Source organism: Capra hircus, chromosome 2 (assembly GCF_001704415.2).
Source record: "Capra hircus breed San Clemente chromosome 2, ASM170441v1, whole genome shotgun sequence".
NCBI lineage: Eukaryota > Metazoa > Chordata > Mammalia > Artiodactyla > Bovidae > Capra > Capra hircus.
Genome location: NC_030809.1, coordinates 76,571,296 through 76,587,716, shown reverse-complemented (window position 1 = coordinate 76,587,716; position 16,421 = coordinate 76,571,296). Strand labels below are relative to the sequence as shown.

At 36.4% G+C, this 16,421-nt stretch overlaps 1 protein-coding gene across 1 annotated transcript in view; it reads right to left on the bottom strand.

Moving 5' to 3' along the window:
• Positions 1–16,421, bottom strand: part of THSD7B (thrombospondin type 1 domain containing 7B) — a 1,038,357-nt gene that overhangs the window by 104,282 nt on the left and 917,654 nt on the right. The window lies entirely within an intron of this gene.

The following is a 16,421-nucleotide window of genomic DNA, read 5'->3' as shown; positions in this document are numbered from 1 at the left end:
AGGTCCATCAAGTCAAAGCTGTGGTTTTTCCAGCAGTCATGTATGGGTGTGAGAGTTGGACTGTAAAAAAATTTGAGTGCCGAAGAATTGATGCTTTTGGGTTTTGGAGAAGACTCTTGAGAGCCCTTTGGACTGTAAGGAGATCAAGCCAGTCAATCCTAAAGGAAATCAGTTCTGAATATTCATTGGAAGGACTGATGCTGAAGCTGAAACTATAATACTCTGGCCACCTGATGCAAAGAATTGACTCATTTGAAAAGACCTTGATGCTGGGAAAGACTGAAAGCAGGAAGAGAAGGGGAAAACAGAGGATGAGATGGTTTAATGTCATCACTGACTCAATGGACATGAGTTTGAGCAAGCTCTTGGAGTTGATGATGGACAGGGAAGCCTGACATGCTGCAGTCCACAAGGCTGAAAAGAGTCAGACATGACTGAGTGGCTGAACTGAACTGAACTGATGCCCCAACCTCTGGTGTCAAAGAAACTAAAGTTGGTTAGTTCTATGAAATCTTATAAGACCTTCGAGGTCTAACACCAAAAAACACATCTTTTTCACCATTCGGGATTGGAATGCAAAAGTAAGAAGTCAAGAGATCGCTGGAGTAAAAGGCAAGGTTGGTCATGGAGTACCAAATGAAGTTGGGCAAACTAACAGAGTTTTGTCAACAGAACACATTGGTCAGAGCAAACACCCCTTTACAACAATACAAGAGAATAGCTGAAATAGCTCAGGTCCCAAATTCATTCTACAAGGTCAACATTACCCTGATACTGAAACCAGAGAAAGACACTACAAAAAAGAAAATTACCAGCCAAAAACTATGATGGATATAGATGAAAATATCCTCAACAAAATATTAGCAAAACAAATCCAACAACATATAAAAAGGACCATACGCCATGATCAAGTAGGATTTAGATCAGATCATCAATTACTGTGATGTACCACATGAACAGAAGGAAAGATGAATATTGCAAGATCATCTCAATAGATACAGAAAAAGAATTTGACAAAATTCAACATTATACATGATAAAAACTCTCATCCAAGTGTGTATTGAGGTAATTTTCCTCTATATAATAAAGGCAATTTATGACAAACACTTAACTAACATCATACTTGACAGTGAAAAGCTGAAAGTCTTTCCTCTAAATTCAGGAATAAGACAAAGATGCCCACTCTTAACATGCCCTCATGATTTCAAAACAATAAATAAATAAAAGATATTCAAATTGGAAAGAAGTAAAACTGTCACTACTAGAAAATGACATGATACTTTGTACAGAAAACATTAAAGTCTCCACCTGAGAATTATTAGAATGAATAAATTCAGCAAAGTTTCAGGATACCCTATTAATATACAGAAGTCTGTTTCTTTTCAATACACTAATACTGAACTATAGGAATGAGAAAGTAAAAAAGCAATCCTGTTTAAAATCATATCAAAAAGAATAAAATACCTACGTATAAACTTAATCAATAGATGAAAGTCCTGTAGTCTGAAAACTATAAAACATTTATAAAGGAAACTGAAGATGACATAAAGAAATGGAAAGATATTCTAGTGCTCTTGGGTTGGAAGTGAAGTTGTTCAGTCGTGTCCGACTCTTTGTGACTCCATGGACTGTAACCTACCACACTCCTCTGTTCATGGGATTTTCCAGGCAAGAGTACTGGAGTGGGCTGCCATTTGTTAAAGTGGCCATCCTGCCCAAAGCAATCTACATATTTGATGCAATACCAATCAAAATAACCATGATATTTTTCACAAAACTGGAACAAATAATCCTAAAATTCATATGGAATCACAAAAGATCTCTAATTGCCAAAGTGACCTTTAGAAAGAAGAACAAAGGTGTAGGTATTACACTTACTGATTTTAGACTGTACCGCAAAAAGACATCTTAGGAATGCCTAAATAATAGCTATAATAGTCTAAATAATAGCTAGGTAATAATTGTTATATGTAGATATTTTAATGATAGCCATGCTGAGTGGTGTGAAGTGGTATCTCATTGTGGTTTTGATTCACATTTCTCTAATAATTAGTGATATTCAGAATCTTTTCATGTGCCTGCTATCCATTTGAAAAAAAAAAAAAAGTCTATTCAGTTCTTCTGCCCATTTTCCCTGGTGATAATACCAGATAATAATTCCTGGCAGCTACAGGAATCAAAATAGAATGGTGCTGGCACAAAAACACAGATCAATGGAACAAAACTGAGAGCCCAGAAATAAACTGACACACCTATGTGGGTTTCCCTGGTGACTCAGACAGTAAAGAATCCACCTGCAATGTGGGAGACCTGGGTTCTATCCCTGGGTTGGGAAGATCCCCTGGAGGAGGGCATGGCCACCCACTCCAGTATTCTTGACTGGGGAATCCCCATGGACAGAGGAGCCTGGCAGGCTACAGTCCATGTGGTAGTAAAGAGTTAGACACGAATGAGTGACTAAGCACACAGCACCTATGGTTAATTAATCTACAATAAAGGAGGCCAGAATATACAATAGATTAAAGACATTCTTTTCAATAAGTAGTTCTGGGAAAACTTGACCGCTAAATGAAAAACAGTGAGATTAGAACATTACCTCACACATATACAAAAATAAACTCAAATGGGTTAAAGACCTAAATGTAAGATCTGCAGCCATAAAACTCATAGAAGTGAACATAGGCAGAAGACTATATATTTCCATAGCACTATTTCGGGGGTGGGGGGGAATTTATCTCCGAAAGTAAAAGAAATAAAAGTGAAAATAAGCAAATGGGACAGACTCAAACATTTTTACGCATCAGGGAAACTGCGGACAAAATGAAAAGACAATCTATGGAATGGGAGAAAGGACTTATGAAAGATATGAATAACAGGGGGTTAGTATCCAAACTATACAAATAGTTCATACAACATAATGCCAAAAACAAACAACCCAAACAAAGAAAATGGCAGAAGAACTGAATAGACATTTTTTTTTTCAAATGGATAACAGGCACATGACAAGATTCTGAATATCACTAATTGTTAGAAAAATGTGACTCAAAACCACCATGAGACACCACTTCACACCAGTCAGCATGGCTATCATTCAAATATCTACATATAACAGATGTTGGCAAGGGTGTGGAGAAAAGGAAACCCTTGTACACTGTTGGTGCAAATGTAAATTAGTCCAGTCACTATGGAAAACAGTATGGAGGGTCCTCACAAAACTAAAAATAGAACTACCATATGAATCAACAGTCCACTCCCGGCCACATACCCAGAAAAAACAGATAAAAGCAACCAAAACCTTCCTAAGACAGTAATTCAAAAAGATGCATACACCCCAGTGTTGATATTAGTACTATTTACAGTATCCAAGATATGGAAGCAACCTCAATGTCCATCAATAGACAAATGGATGAAGAAGATGTGTTTTATGAATACAATGAAATATTATTATTCAGCCCTTAAAATGAATGAAATTTTGGCATTTAAAGAAATGTAGATAAACCTAGAGAATATTATGCTTAGTGAAATAAGTAAGACAGAGAAACACAAATACTGTAAGATATCACTTATATGTGGAATCTAAAAAAAATGAAGTGAATGTATATAGCAAAACAGAGATAAAATCAGATACAGAAAGCCAACTAGTGATTACCAGTGGGGACCAGGTAAGTAGAAGAGATAAAAACTGTTATGTATAAAATAGGTAAGTAATAATTATACATTACATAAAATAGGGGATTATAGCTATTATTTTATAATAACTTTCAATGGAGTATAATCTGTAAAATACTGAATCACTATGCTATTCACTTGAAAGGAATATAACACTGTAAATAAACTAAATTTTAATATAAAAAATGGCTCAAACATATTATGATAAACACCAGGAAAAAAACTGAAATAATTTTAATTTGATTTTTAGCATTATTTAGAAAGCTCTTTCTAATAAAATATGTCCAGAGAAAGTTATGTAAATATCAAAAAGTTAGATCAAAGTAATTATTTGCAGGTTATACGATTATATATAGTTTGCATGATCATATGATTAGGAAAACCTAAATATGTGAACCAGTAAAGAAAGCAACCAAAATAAAATTTAGGAAATATGGTGAATGCAAGATATACCTAAAACATCCAATAGTTTAATTAGACACCAGCCCAGAGTTCAAGAAACAAAATATTATCAGCCCTGCCCAAGCCCAGATCATGCCTTCTACTAGTCACTAACCACCCTTAGACACTCTGAATGCTATACTGTTAAACTTTTGTTTTTTTTTTAATTTTAAAATCTTTAATTCTTACATGCGTTCCCAAACATGAACCCCCCTCCCACCTCCCTCCCCATAACGTCTCTCTGGGTCATCCCCATGCACCAGCCTCAAGCATGTTGTATCCTGCGTCAGACATAGACTGGCGATTCGATTCTTACATGATAGTATACATGTTAGAATTAAATTTTTTGTCTTCCATAAAGTATGCTGAAGTTTGTTTTGCCACACAGTGAAGTTACTTGTGAATCTCGTTGATCCTTCTAAGTTTTGTATAAATTTTATTAGGGTAATTCTAGAGTAGACTTTAGCGCTACGTTAGCCCTCCTCCTAAGGCATAACCCTTGTTAGATCCTTGAGAGCTTGCAGAGCTACCTCTTTACAGGTTGGATAGAATTACAATATCTCTCAGACTTAGGTGATCTGTGGAATGTGTACAGCTTGTAGCTCCCCAGGAGCCATTTCTTGTGTGGACTTATGCAGTTTTTCTCAATGGATGAGTAAATTAGTATTTAAATAAGAATTTAAAGAGACCTCCATCTAGATGTCTATGGGATTGGGCAAAAATGTTTGTTCAAGTTTTTCTGTAATATCTTTTGGAAAAATCAGAACAAACTTTTTGGCCAACAATAGATTTCTTCATTTGCCTAGCTAAAGAGGAACTAAAGAGCCTCTTGAGGAAAGTGAAAGAGGAGAGTGAAAAAGCTGGCTTAAAACTCAGCATTCAAAAAATGAAGATCATGACATCTGGTCCCATAACTTCATAGCAAATAGATGGGGAAACAATGGAAATTTTATTTTCTTGTTCTCCAAAATCACTACATATGGTGACTGCAGCCATGAAATTAAAAGATGCTTGTTTCTTGTAAGAAAAGCTAGACAAGCAGAGACATTCCTTTCTGACAAAGGTCCATCTGTCTAGTCAAAGCTATGGTTTTTCCAGTAGTCATGTATGGATGTGACAGTTGGACCATAAAGAAAGCTGAGCACAGAAGAATTGATGCTTTTGATCTGTGGTGTTGGAGAAGATTCCTGAGAGTCCTTTGGACTGCAAGGAGATTCAACCAGTCAATCCTAAAGCAGATCAGTCCTCAATATTCATTGGAAGGACTGATGCTGAAGCTGAAGCTACGATACGTTAGCCACCTGATGCAAAGAATTGACTCATTGGAAAAGATCCTGATGCTGGAAAAGACTGAAGGCAGGAGGAGAAAGGGACAACAGAGAATGATATGGTTGGATGTCATCACTGACTCGATGGACATGAGTTTGAGCAAGATCTGGGAGTTGGTGATGGACAGCGAAACCTGGCGTGCTGCAGTCCATGGGGTCATAAAGAGTCGGACACGACTGACTGACTGAACTGAACTGACCCTCTTCAGTTGGAGAAGAAATGGCAACCCAACTCAGTATTCTTGCCTGGGAAATCTCATGGACGGAGAAGCCTGGCAGGCCACAGTCCATGGGGTTGCAGAGAGTCAGGTATGACTTCACGATGGAGCACACACACACACACCCCTTCAGTAGTTTACTCTTCAAACTTCAGCCATGTCCTCTCTGACGTTTGACCTCTGCCTCCTCACCATGATCTTGTAGGCATCACATCCCTGGCATCACCATCCAGACAATCCCTTTACCCAGAAAGCCATGGTGACTGTAAGACTCACATCATTTGGTTTTCTTCTCTTAGGATCATAGTTGCTACATATGAGCCAATATCTTAAAACTGCTGCTTTGTGTGTTTTACTCTTTAGTTGTTTACAGTAGGAGCATAAATTCAGTCTAGTCCAAATAAAACAATTGCTATTCCAACCTTGCTAATAGTTTTCTGTCCTCTCTAATCCCTGAACCTTACAATCATACTGCTTTAATTATTAACGAGTTAATTAATTTTTGATACTTTGTATGAGAATCATGTTTTTCAGTTTTTGAAAACCATCCTCCTACAAAGTACAAAAAATATGGTAGCTTTTTGTTTTTGTTGTAATTAGTCATATTTCTCAGGAAGCTATATAAAAATATTTAGAGATGAGATGAAGTGTGGGATATACTTTAAAGTTACTTACTTATAGGAGAAGGGATAAGAACCAGGGAAGAAGAAATGAGTAAAACTGTCACGTACATAATTATTGAAGCTGGTGATCAATATTGAAATTGAGTGATCAATATTGAAGTTGACTGATTAATTTAGGGGGCTTATTATATAATTTTATAAATTATAGAGATAGATAAAGATAGGTAGAAAGAAAGGGAGAGAGAGAGTCAGAGAGAAGAGAGAGATTGAGAGCAATGGAAACCTTATTTTGTACTTTAAATAGGTAATAGTGATAGTCAAAGAAATTGTACTGTATAAAAAGTGATAACAAACATATTAAACTTTAAAAACTGAAGCAGCTCAAAGGCTGCTTTTATAGGACTGTCATTTGCTGCTAACCTGCGTGAAATGAGACACCTATTTTTGTAGGACCTAATTTGATTGAGGAAATCAGAATAGTTCTGAGTTTTATGAAAGCTCACTGCTCACAGAGGTAAAATACTCCACAAGTCCCTGAGTAATGAGTTATTGGCTTCTGACAAGAGCCAATATCAGTGTAACAGAGGCAACCAGAATTTGCAATCAGAGCATAGAAAACTATCATCTTTCTCCTCTGGCTTTTAGTTCTGAGCCAAAGAAAAGCACCAGACATCTTGAGGGTTGTGACCATTAGACATGTCCTCCAGAGACAAATACAGGTTGCCATGTGCATGTTACGGACTGTGAGGAGAGGTTGATGAAGCATTTGGAGATGAAGACTAGTCATAAATATTGGGGTAAATTGCTTCCCTGGAAACATAACTTTCAGAGGCAATGCTAAGGTGCTAAACATGCTGAGTCATCAGTAACTGAACGCCACTGTTGACAGCCTTTACCAAAAATAACACATAAGCACCATGGGAGGGGGGGAAGGTATTTTTCTTAACCTCAAACACTTAATTTTGGAGCACTTATCAGAAAACCAGCATGCATTTCTTTTTCTCTTTTAAAGCAGTGTCTTTTATCTTCACCTGCAGGGTTAATGGTGGTCTTTATGTGCCTACATATATCTACACTGGTTTCATGAGTGTATGGCACATACATAAAGAATTAGAGAGAAAAGTAAAGTATTGGAAAAAGATGTATGTTGGAAGTACACTAAGACTATGATAGAATCTAGAGTTGATGACACTTAAGCCCTCCATAGTTTGTTTGCAAAATTTCCCTTTGTGCTTTTTTCTCCACAGGTTGTTCTGGTGATAATGCAAAGATTTGAGTCACTGTTTGATCATGAAGTTGCATTCAGACCACTGTTTAATGAGTCTCCAATTCTCACAGTGTGAGAGGATGCCCAGTGATGGTACTAGCCTGCCTTTGATGCATTCAGCTGAGAGTGAATCAATTAAAGTTCAAATGGGTTTGCTAAAACTTGAGTTATCGTTCTGGGGAGAGTTTCTGAAGGCTTGCATCTGTAAAGTTAATAGCAGTTTGGAAATTAATCTCCAAGACCCTCCTTGTTTTTTCTTATCTATATAACTGTTTAAGAAATTTCTTTGTCAAGCCTCCAGGGAGACTCATATATAGAAAATCTTTACTACTCATTGGAAATTTCTTGTAAGAGTTGGCATCGTAAATAAACAGAACCATGTAGTCCTTCAGATGTGTCAGGGATGGAGCAGTTTCTGAATTCAGAAATTTGTAAACCTCTCCTGGAGATTTTATGAATATTCATCAGCATAATTTTGAAGTATGAAGGCTCAGGATAAAAACTAGAAAAAATATTAGGTAGATAAGAGAGGAATATTGTGCAATAAACAACAAATTATTATATATATATAATATAAGTATGTAGATATACATAGATGCATATATATGCATATGTGTTTTTATACACACAAATCTTTAAAGAGTGAACAGGATTTCAAAAACTTTTACATGTATAATTCTACAAGATTCCTTTCACATTAAAGCATTCTACAGAAGTGAGCACAGTGGAATCAAAAAATAAATTACACATATATATTGATTAGTGTGGGTATGTATATCTCTGTGTCTTATGGGAACAAGAAAAAACAAGAAATGAAAATAAACACACAGTTTTCCATTTTCTTAAAATTCTGTCTTGAATTGTATTTGTTTTTGCTTGATCCATTTTTGATCCCCAATTTTTCCCAGGACAGTTAAAATGGCTGCATTATAAATTTTAATGCCTCCATCTTAGGTCCTTTTTGTTATACTTGGCACACAATTCAGTTCTTAACAAACCATGCTGTGTAACAGGAACTAACAAAGTGTTGTAGGTCAATTATATTTCAAAAACAAACTCATAGCAAAAGAGATTAGATTTGTTATTACCAGAAGCAGGGGTGCGGAGAGGAGGAACTGGAAGAAGGCAATCACAAGGTACAAACTTCCAGTTGAAAGAGAAATAAGTACTAGGGATATGATGTGCAACATGACACATGTAATTAACACTGCTGTGTGTTATGTATTGAAGTTGCTAAGAGAGTAAATCCCAAGAGTTCTCATCAGAAGATGAAACTTTTTTCTATTTATTTAATCTTGAATCTATATGAGTTGATGGAGGTTCACTAATTTTTCTGCGGTAATCAATTCATAATGTGTGTCATTATATCAAATTACATATTAATTTGCAATTAATAAAAAAGTCAAAGCATGAAGCTGTACACCTTAAACTACTCAGTGCTGTATGTCTGTTATATCTCAATAAACATCAATGTAAATTTTTAAAGGCCATTTCCCGTCAAAATAAATAAATAAGTAGGATTAAGAAAAACTGTAATTAAAATGAGATTGCCAAAGAATATGATTTGAAGCAATGACTAAGAACCTTGTGACTTAAAGCATGTCCCCAGAATGGCAGAACCAGTATTACCTGGAAAGTTATCAGACATGGAAACTCATGGGAAACATCCCAGACAGACTGACTCAATTTCAGGACTGAGACAGAGGAGCTGGGTAAAAATCATTGACCCAGAGGTTAGAAAGTATATTTTTAATTATTTTATATGGTGCCTACCATCTTATTAGTGAACACTGTGTGAACTAATAAACAGACTACTAGTAATTATTGAATCCTTTGCTACACCTGCTGCTGCTAAGTCGCTTCAGTCTAAACAGTATGTATTTACAAAAGATACTGAGAACTGTAAACTCCTCGATGCACTGATAGTCTGGATATATATGTTTGGCCTCAGAATCTAAGACAAATACGGGGAATCAAGAAATAGTTTTAATTAGTTAACTGGTTTTGCTAAGTTTCTCTCGTTAACTGCCAAATTGATTTACTTAACTATGTTTTAAAATATTAAGCTTATTTCACATTAAATAACTTTATTATAACTAAATCAAAATATAAATTTCAGATTTTGTGGGTTTATAAGATAAATGTGTATTTGTCTCAAAAATACTTTGGCTTTAAAAAAATTATTTTCTGTTTGTATGTTTATGTATTTGTCTTTAAAGAACTGACCTGGGGGGAAAAAAAGGAATAAGAAAAAAATAACACAATGAATTGGTTTCATTAACATATGTCACACTGCAGACTGTCAAAGGAGAACTTGGCAAATAATGGCCAATATTTAGAATCAGCACACAGTACACAGAACAATTTACAATAATTGTTTCCGTTTTGCTCAGAAAATGTTCATTGAAGTGCTCGTTAAACTTCAGGCACACAGATTCAGCTCACTAACTTCGTATAATCATGATGATGATCACCATTGAGCACCACTTAAAGTGCCCATGATGTTGGGGCATTATGCTAAGATGCCACAATTTATTAAAATGATGCAACATATTTGAAGATAGGGAAAATAATCAGGCACGAGCCCTGATTACCTTTCTTTTCCATTTTAATGTCTTTATTTACACTGGAAAGCAGTATGCATCTGAGAAAGAATGAGGCCATTGTGGTTGGATAAACCTGAGTGACCATGGGTAAGTGTTCTGACATCATAGCAAAGTGCAGTTATGAAACTCCAGCACAGTGTCAGTTACATATGGTGGGCTCAATGACAGTATTGTCATTGTTGTCAGAGATATTATTATTAATATGTAACTTAGAAGGAATATAAACACCTGAAGAAACAACTCCCTCACTTCATGCTGACAGGAGAGTAAATTTGTCATCTTCTAGACACATGAAAGGAGGTTAAACTATCTTCTCCAGCTCCAGTTTCTAAACACTCCAAAAATAAAGTGCTTATGTTTAGAGAAGCAAACCTTAAAGAAAATTGCCTCCAAGAAACTTGAAGAAGGAAACGCAGAATGCCAGGCCATCATAACATGCTCCTGAGACAAGCATTTCAGCCGTCATTGGCAAGACACATTGACATAAAGGGGCAATGTTTTCATGGCCAAGTGATCATAGCTTAATGGAGTTTTCTGTGAGCAAACTAGAAAAAAAAATAAAAGTGAGGGAGGTAGTTATTGTTGTTGTTCAGTCATTCAGTCACATCCTACTCTTTGAGATCCCACGGATTGCAGCATGCCAGGCTTCCCTCTCCTTCACCATCTCTGGGAGTTTGCTCAAACTCATGTCCATCGAGTCAGTGATGCCATCCAACCATCTCATCATCTGTCTTCCCCTTCTCCTCCTGCCTTCAATCTTTCCCAGCATCAGGGTCTTTTCTAATGAATTGGCTCTTCACATTAGGTGACCAAAGTATTGGAGTTTCAGCTTCAGCATTAATCCTTCCAAAGAATATTCAAAGTTATTTCCTTTAGGAGTGACATGAGAGATCTCCTTTCAGTCTAAGGGACCCTTAAGAGTCTTCTATTGCACCACAGTTCAAAAGGATCAGTTCTTTGGTGGTCAGCCTTCTTTATGGGTACAACTCTCACATCCATACATGACTACTGGAAAAAACATTGCTTTGACTAGACAGACCTTAGTCACTGAAGTAATGTCTCTGATTTTTAATATGCTGTCTAGATTTATCATAGCTTTTCTTTCAAGGAGCAAATGTCTTTCAATTTCATGGCTGCAGTCACCATCTGCAGTGATTTTGGAGCACAAGAAAATAAAGTCTTTCACTGGTTCCATTATTTCCCCATCTATTTGCCATTTAGTGATGAGACTGGATACCATGATCTTAGTTTTTTGAATGTTGAGTTTTAAATCAGCTTTTATTTCTCTTTTACATTCTTCAAAAGGCTCTTTAATGCCTCTTCACTTTCTGCCATAAGGGTGGTGTCATCTGCATATCTGAGGTTATTGATAATTCTACCAGCAATCCTGATTCTGACTTGTGCTTTACCCAGCCCAGCATTTTGCATAATATACTTTGCATATAAGTTAAATAAGGGAAGGTGACAATATACAGCTTTACATACTCCTTTCCCAATTTTGAACCAGTCTGTTATTCCATGTCCAGTTCTAACTCTTGCTTATTGACCTGCATACAAGTTTCTCAGGAGGCAGATCAGGTGGTCTGGTATTCCCATCTCTAAGAATTTTCCAGTTTGTTGTGACCCACACAGTCAAAGGCTTTAGTGTAGTCAATGAAGCAGAACTAAGCGTTTTTCTGGAATTCTCTTGTTTTTTTTCTATAATCCAACAGATGTTGGAAATTTGATCTCTAGTTCCTCTGCCTTTTCTAAATCCAGCTTGAACATATGGAAGTTCTCAGTTCAGGTACTGTTGAAGCCTAGCTTGGAGAATTTTGAGCATGAAGCTGAACGATTCTATGAAGACCTACAAGACCTTCTAGAAATAAGACCAAAAAATGATGTCCTTTTCATCATAGGGGATTGGAATGCAAAAGTAGGAAGTCAAGAGATTCCTGGAAAAACAGACAAGTTTGACTTTGGAGTACGAGATGAAACAGGACAAAGATTAATGGAGATTTGCCAAGAGAATGCGCTGGTCATAGCAAACATCCTCTTCCAAGGACACAAGACACAACTCTACACAGAGACATCACCGGATGGTCAATACCGAAATGAGATTGGTTATATTCTTTGCAGATGTAGATGCAGAAGCTCTATACAGTCAGCGAAACAAGACCAGGAACTGACTGCGGCTCAGATCATGAAATTCTTATTGCAAAATTCATAGGAAGATAGTAACCTTTACAATTAAACTTCTTAAGGTTGCTAATTCTTCTGCAAGTTGATTAACACGAATAATGAGATAGTAGAAAAAGAAATTAAGGAAACAATTCCATTCACCATTGCAACGAAAAGAATAAAATACTTAGGAATATATCTACCTAAAGAAACTAAAGACCTATATATAGAAAACTATAAAACACTGATGAAATAAATCAAAGAGGACACTAATAGATGGAGAAATATACCATGTTCATGGATCGGAAGAATCAATATAGTGAAAATGAGCATACTGCCCAAAGCAATTTACAAATTCAATGCAATCCCTATCAAGCTACCAGCCACATTTTTCACAGAACTAGAACAAATAATTTCAAGATTTGTATGGAAATACAAAAAACCTCGAATAGCCAAAGCAATCTTGAGAAAGAAGAATGGAACTGGAGGAATCAACTTGCCTGACTTCAGGCTCTACTACAAAGCCACAGTCATCAAGACAGTATGGTACTGGCACAAAGACAGACATATAGATCAGTGGAACAAAATAGAAAGCCCAGAGATAAATCCACACACATATGGACACCTTATCTTTGACAAAGGAGGCAAGAATATATAATGGAGTAAAGACAATCTCTTTAACAAGTGGTGCTGGGAAAACTGGTCAACCACTTGTAAAAGAATGAAACTAGATCACTTTCTAACACCGCACACAAAAGTACACTCAAAATGGATTAAAGATCTAAATGTAAGATCAGAAACTATAAAACTTCTAGAGGAGAACATAGGCAAAACTCTCTCAGACATAAATCACAGCAGGATCCTCCATGATCCACCTCCCAGAATTCTGGAAATAAAAGCAAAAATAAACAAATGGGATCTAATTAAAATTAAAAGCTTCTGCACAACAAAGGAAAATATAAGCAAGGTGAAAAGGCAGCCTTCGGAATGGGAGAAATTAATAGCAAATGAAGCAACTGACAAACAACTAATCTCAAAAATATACAAGCAACTTATGCAGCTCAATTCCAGAAAAATAAACGACCCAATCAAAAAATGGGCCAAAGAACTAAATAGACATTTCTCCAAAGAAGACATATGGATGGCTAACAAACACATGAAAAGATGCTCAACATCACTCATTATTAGAGAAATGCAAATCAAAACCACAATGAGGTACCACTTCACACCAGTCAGAATGGCTGCGATCCAAAAATCTGCAAGCAATAAATGCTGGAGAGGGTGTGGAGAAAAGGGAACCCTCCTACACTGTTGGTGGGAATGCAAACTAGTACAGCCACTATGGAGAACAGTGTGGAGATTCCTTAAAAAATTGCAAATAGAACTGCCTTATGACCCAGCAATCCCACTGCTGGGCATACACACCGAGGAAACCAGAATTGAAAGAGACACATGTACCCCAATGTTCATCGCAGCACTGTTTATAATAGCCAGGACATGGAAACAACCTAGATGTCCATCAGCAGATGAATGGATAAGAAAGCGGTGGTACATATACACAATGGAGTATTACTCAGCCGTTAAAAAGAATTCATTTGAATCAGTTCTGATGAGATGGATGAAACTGGAGCCGATTATACAGAGTGAAGTAAGCCAGAAAGAAAAACACCAATACAGTATACTAACACATATATATGGAATTTAGGAAGATGGCAATGACGACCCTGTATACAAGACAGGAAAAAAGACACACAGATGTGTTTAATGGACTTTTGGACTCAGAGGGAGAGGGAGAGGGTGGGATGATTTGGGAGAATGGCATTCTAACATGTATACTATCATGTAAGAATTGAATCGCCAGTCTATGTCTGACGCAGGATACAGCATGCTTGGGGCTGGTGCATGAGGATGACCCAGAGAGATGTTATGGGGAGGGAGGTGGGAGGGGGGTTCATGTTTGGGAACGCATGTAAGAATTAAAGATTTTAAAATTAAAAAAAAAAAAAGAATATATGCTGCCACACTTTCTAAAGTGTGAATTTATGTCCTCAGTCATGGAATAATCATACAGATAGCTCAAGTAACTGGCTTTGTTCTTGAAACAAATGTTGCATCTTAAAGAAATAAGTGTTGAGTCTAAATCCACCTTTATTCTTCTAAGATAAGTGAGCTGAGAATGTGAGATCAAAGGCACTGGCTCCATCAGATGACTCATTAACTGCTCCATCACTTACAAAATGTGAAACCTTATGCAAGCTACTTGAAGAGCCTTGCTGAGAATCAGTTTCTTCAGCTATACAATGGGACTGATAACAGTATGTACTTAAGTAGGATTATTGCAAAGGCTAAAGGAAAGCATTCTTACTTGTGCCTTGCACAAAATGAGTGTTCATGAAATGTTAATTTTTATTATATTCAAGTTACACACAAAATATATGACTTGGTAGGACATTCCATTCCTACAAGTTACCTTTAACTGGTGCCTCTTTATCTTAACATTGTATGAACCTATCCCCAAAGAACAAAGGGATTTCCTATGACTCAGCAGGTAAAGAAATCGCCAGCAATAAAGGAGCCACAGGAGATACAGGTTCAATCCCTGGGTTAGAAAGATCTCCTGGAGGAGGAACTGGCAAAGCACTCCAGTATTCTCACCTGAAAAATCCCAGAGGAGTCTGGCAAGCTAAAGTCCATGGGTTGCAAAGAGTTGGATACAACTAAGCGACTAAACACAAAAGAACAGGGACAAAGTCTTTCATGAAAAGAATTACAGAAACATCAAAGATAAAATTGCAATAATTAATAAGGAATCAATAGTCAAAAACTGCAAATATAGCATATTAACTAATTTCAAAAATATTTTCCAGGCAAAACATTATTTGACATAAATCACACCAATGTTTTTTAGTTCAGTATCCCAAGGCAATAGAAACAAAACCAAAAACAAATGAATGGGACCTAATGAAACCTAAAAGCTTTTGAGTAGCAAAGGACACCATAAACAAAATGAGAAGACAACCTACGAAATGGTAGAAAATATTTGCAAATTATGTGACTAACAAGGGCTTAATTTCCAAAATATACAAGCAGCTCATATAATTCAACAACAAAGAAACAAACAACCCAATCAAAAAATGGCAGAATAGATATTTCTCCAAAGAAGACATGCAGGTGGCTAATAGGCATGTGAGAAGCTGCTCAATGTCAATAATTATTACAGAAATGTGAATCAAACTGCAATGAGGTACCACCTCACACCAGTCAGAATGGCCATTACTGAAAGGTCTACAAGTAACAAGTGCTGGAGAGTGTGTGGAGAAAACACAACCATCTTATACTGTGGGAATGTAAGTTGGTGCAGCCACTATGGAAACAAGGATGGAGGTTTCTCAAAAAAACCAAACATACAGTTGCCAAATGATCTAGCAATCTTACTCCTGGGCATATATCCAGAAAAAAAACTATAATTCAAAAAGATGCATGCATCCCTATGTTCACAGCAGCACTATTTACAGTAGCCAAGGCATGGAAACAACATAAATGTACATAGGTGAATGGACACATAAAATGTGGTACATATATACAATGGAATATTACTCAGCCTTCAAAAGAGTGAAATAGTGCCACTTGCATCAACACAGATGGACCTAGAGATTATCATACCAAATGAAGTAAGTCAGAAAGACAAATACCATATGATATCACTTATATGTGGAATCTAAAATACAATACTAACCAACATATCTATGAAAGATAAACAGACTCAGATATAGAGAAGGAGACCTGTGGTTGTCACAGTGGGGAGGGGAGGGAAAGGATGCGAGTTTGAGATTAGGAAAGGCAAACTATTATATATAGGATGCATAAACAACAAGGTCCTACTGTATAGTACAGGAAGCTATATTCAGTATCCTGTGGTAAACCATAATGGAAAAGAATATGGAAAAGATACATGTATGCATAACTGAGTCACTCTGCTGTACAGAAGAAATTAATGAGGCATTCTAAATCAACTATACTTCAATGAAATTAAAAATGTGTTTTCCATTTTCATACAAAGATTTTCTACAATCTTCACAAATCAGTATCACCACTGAAATCAAAGTGTC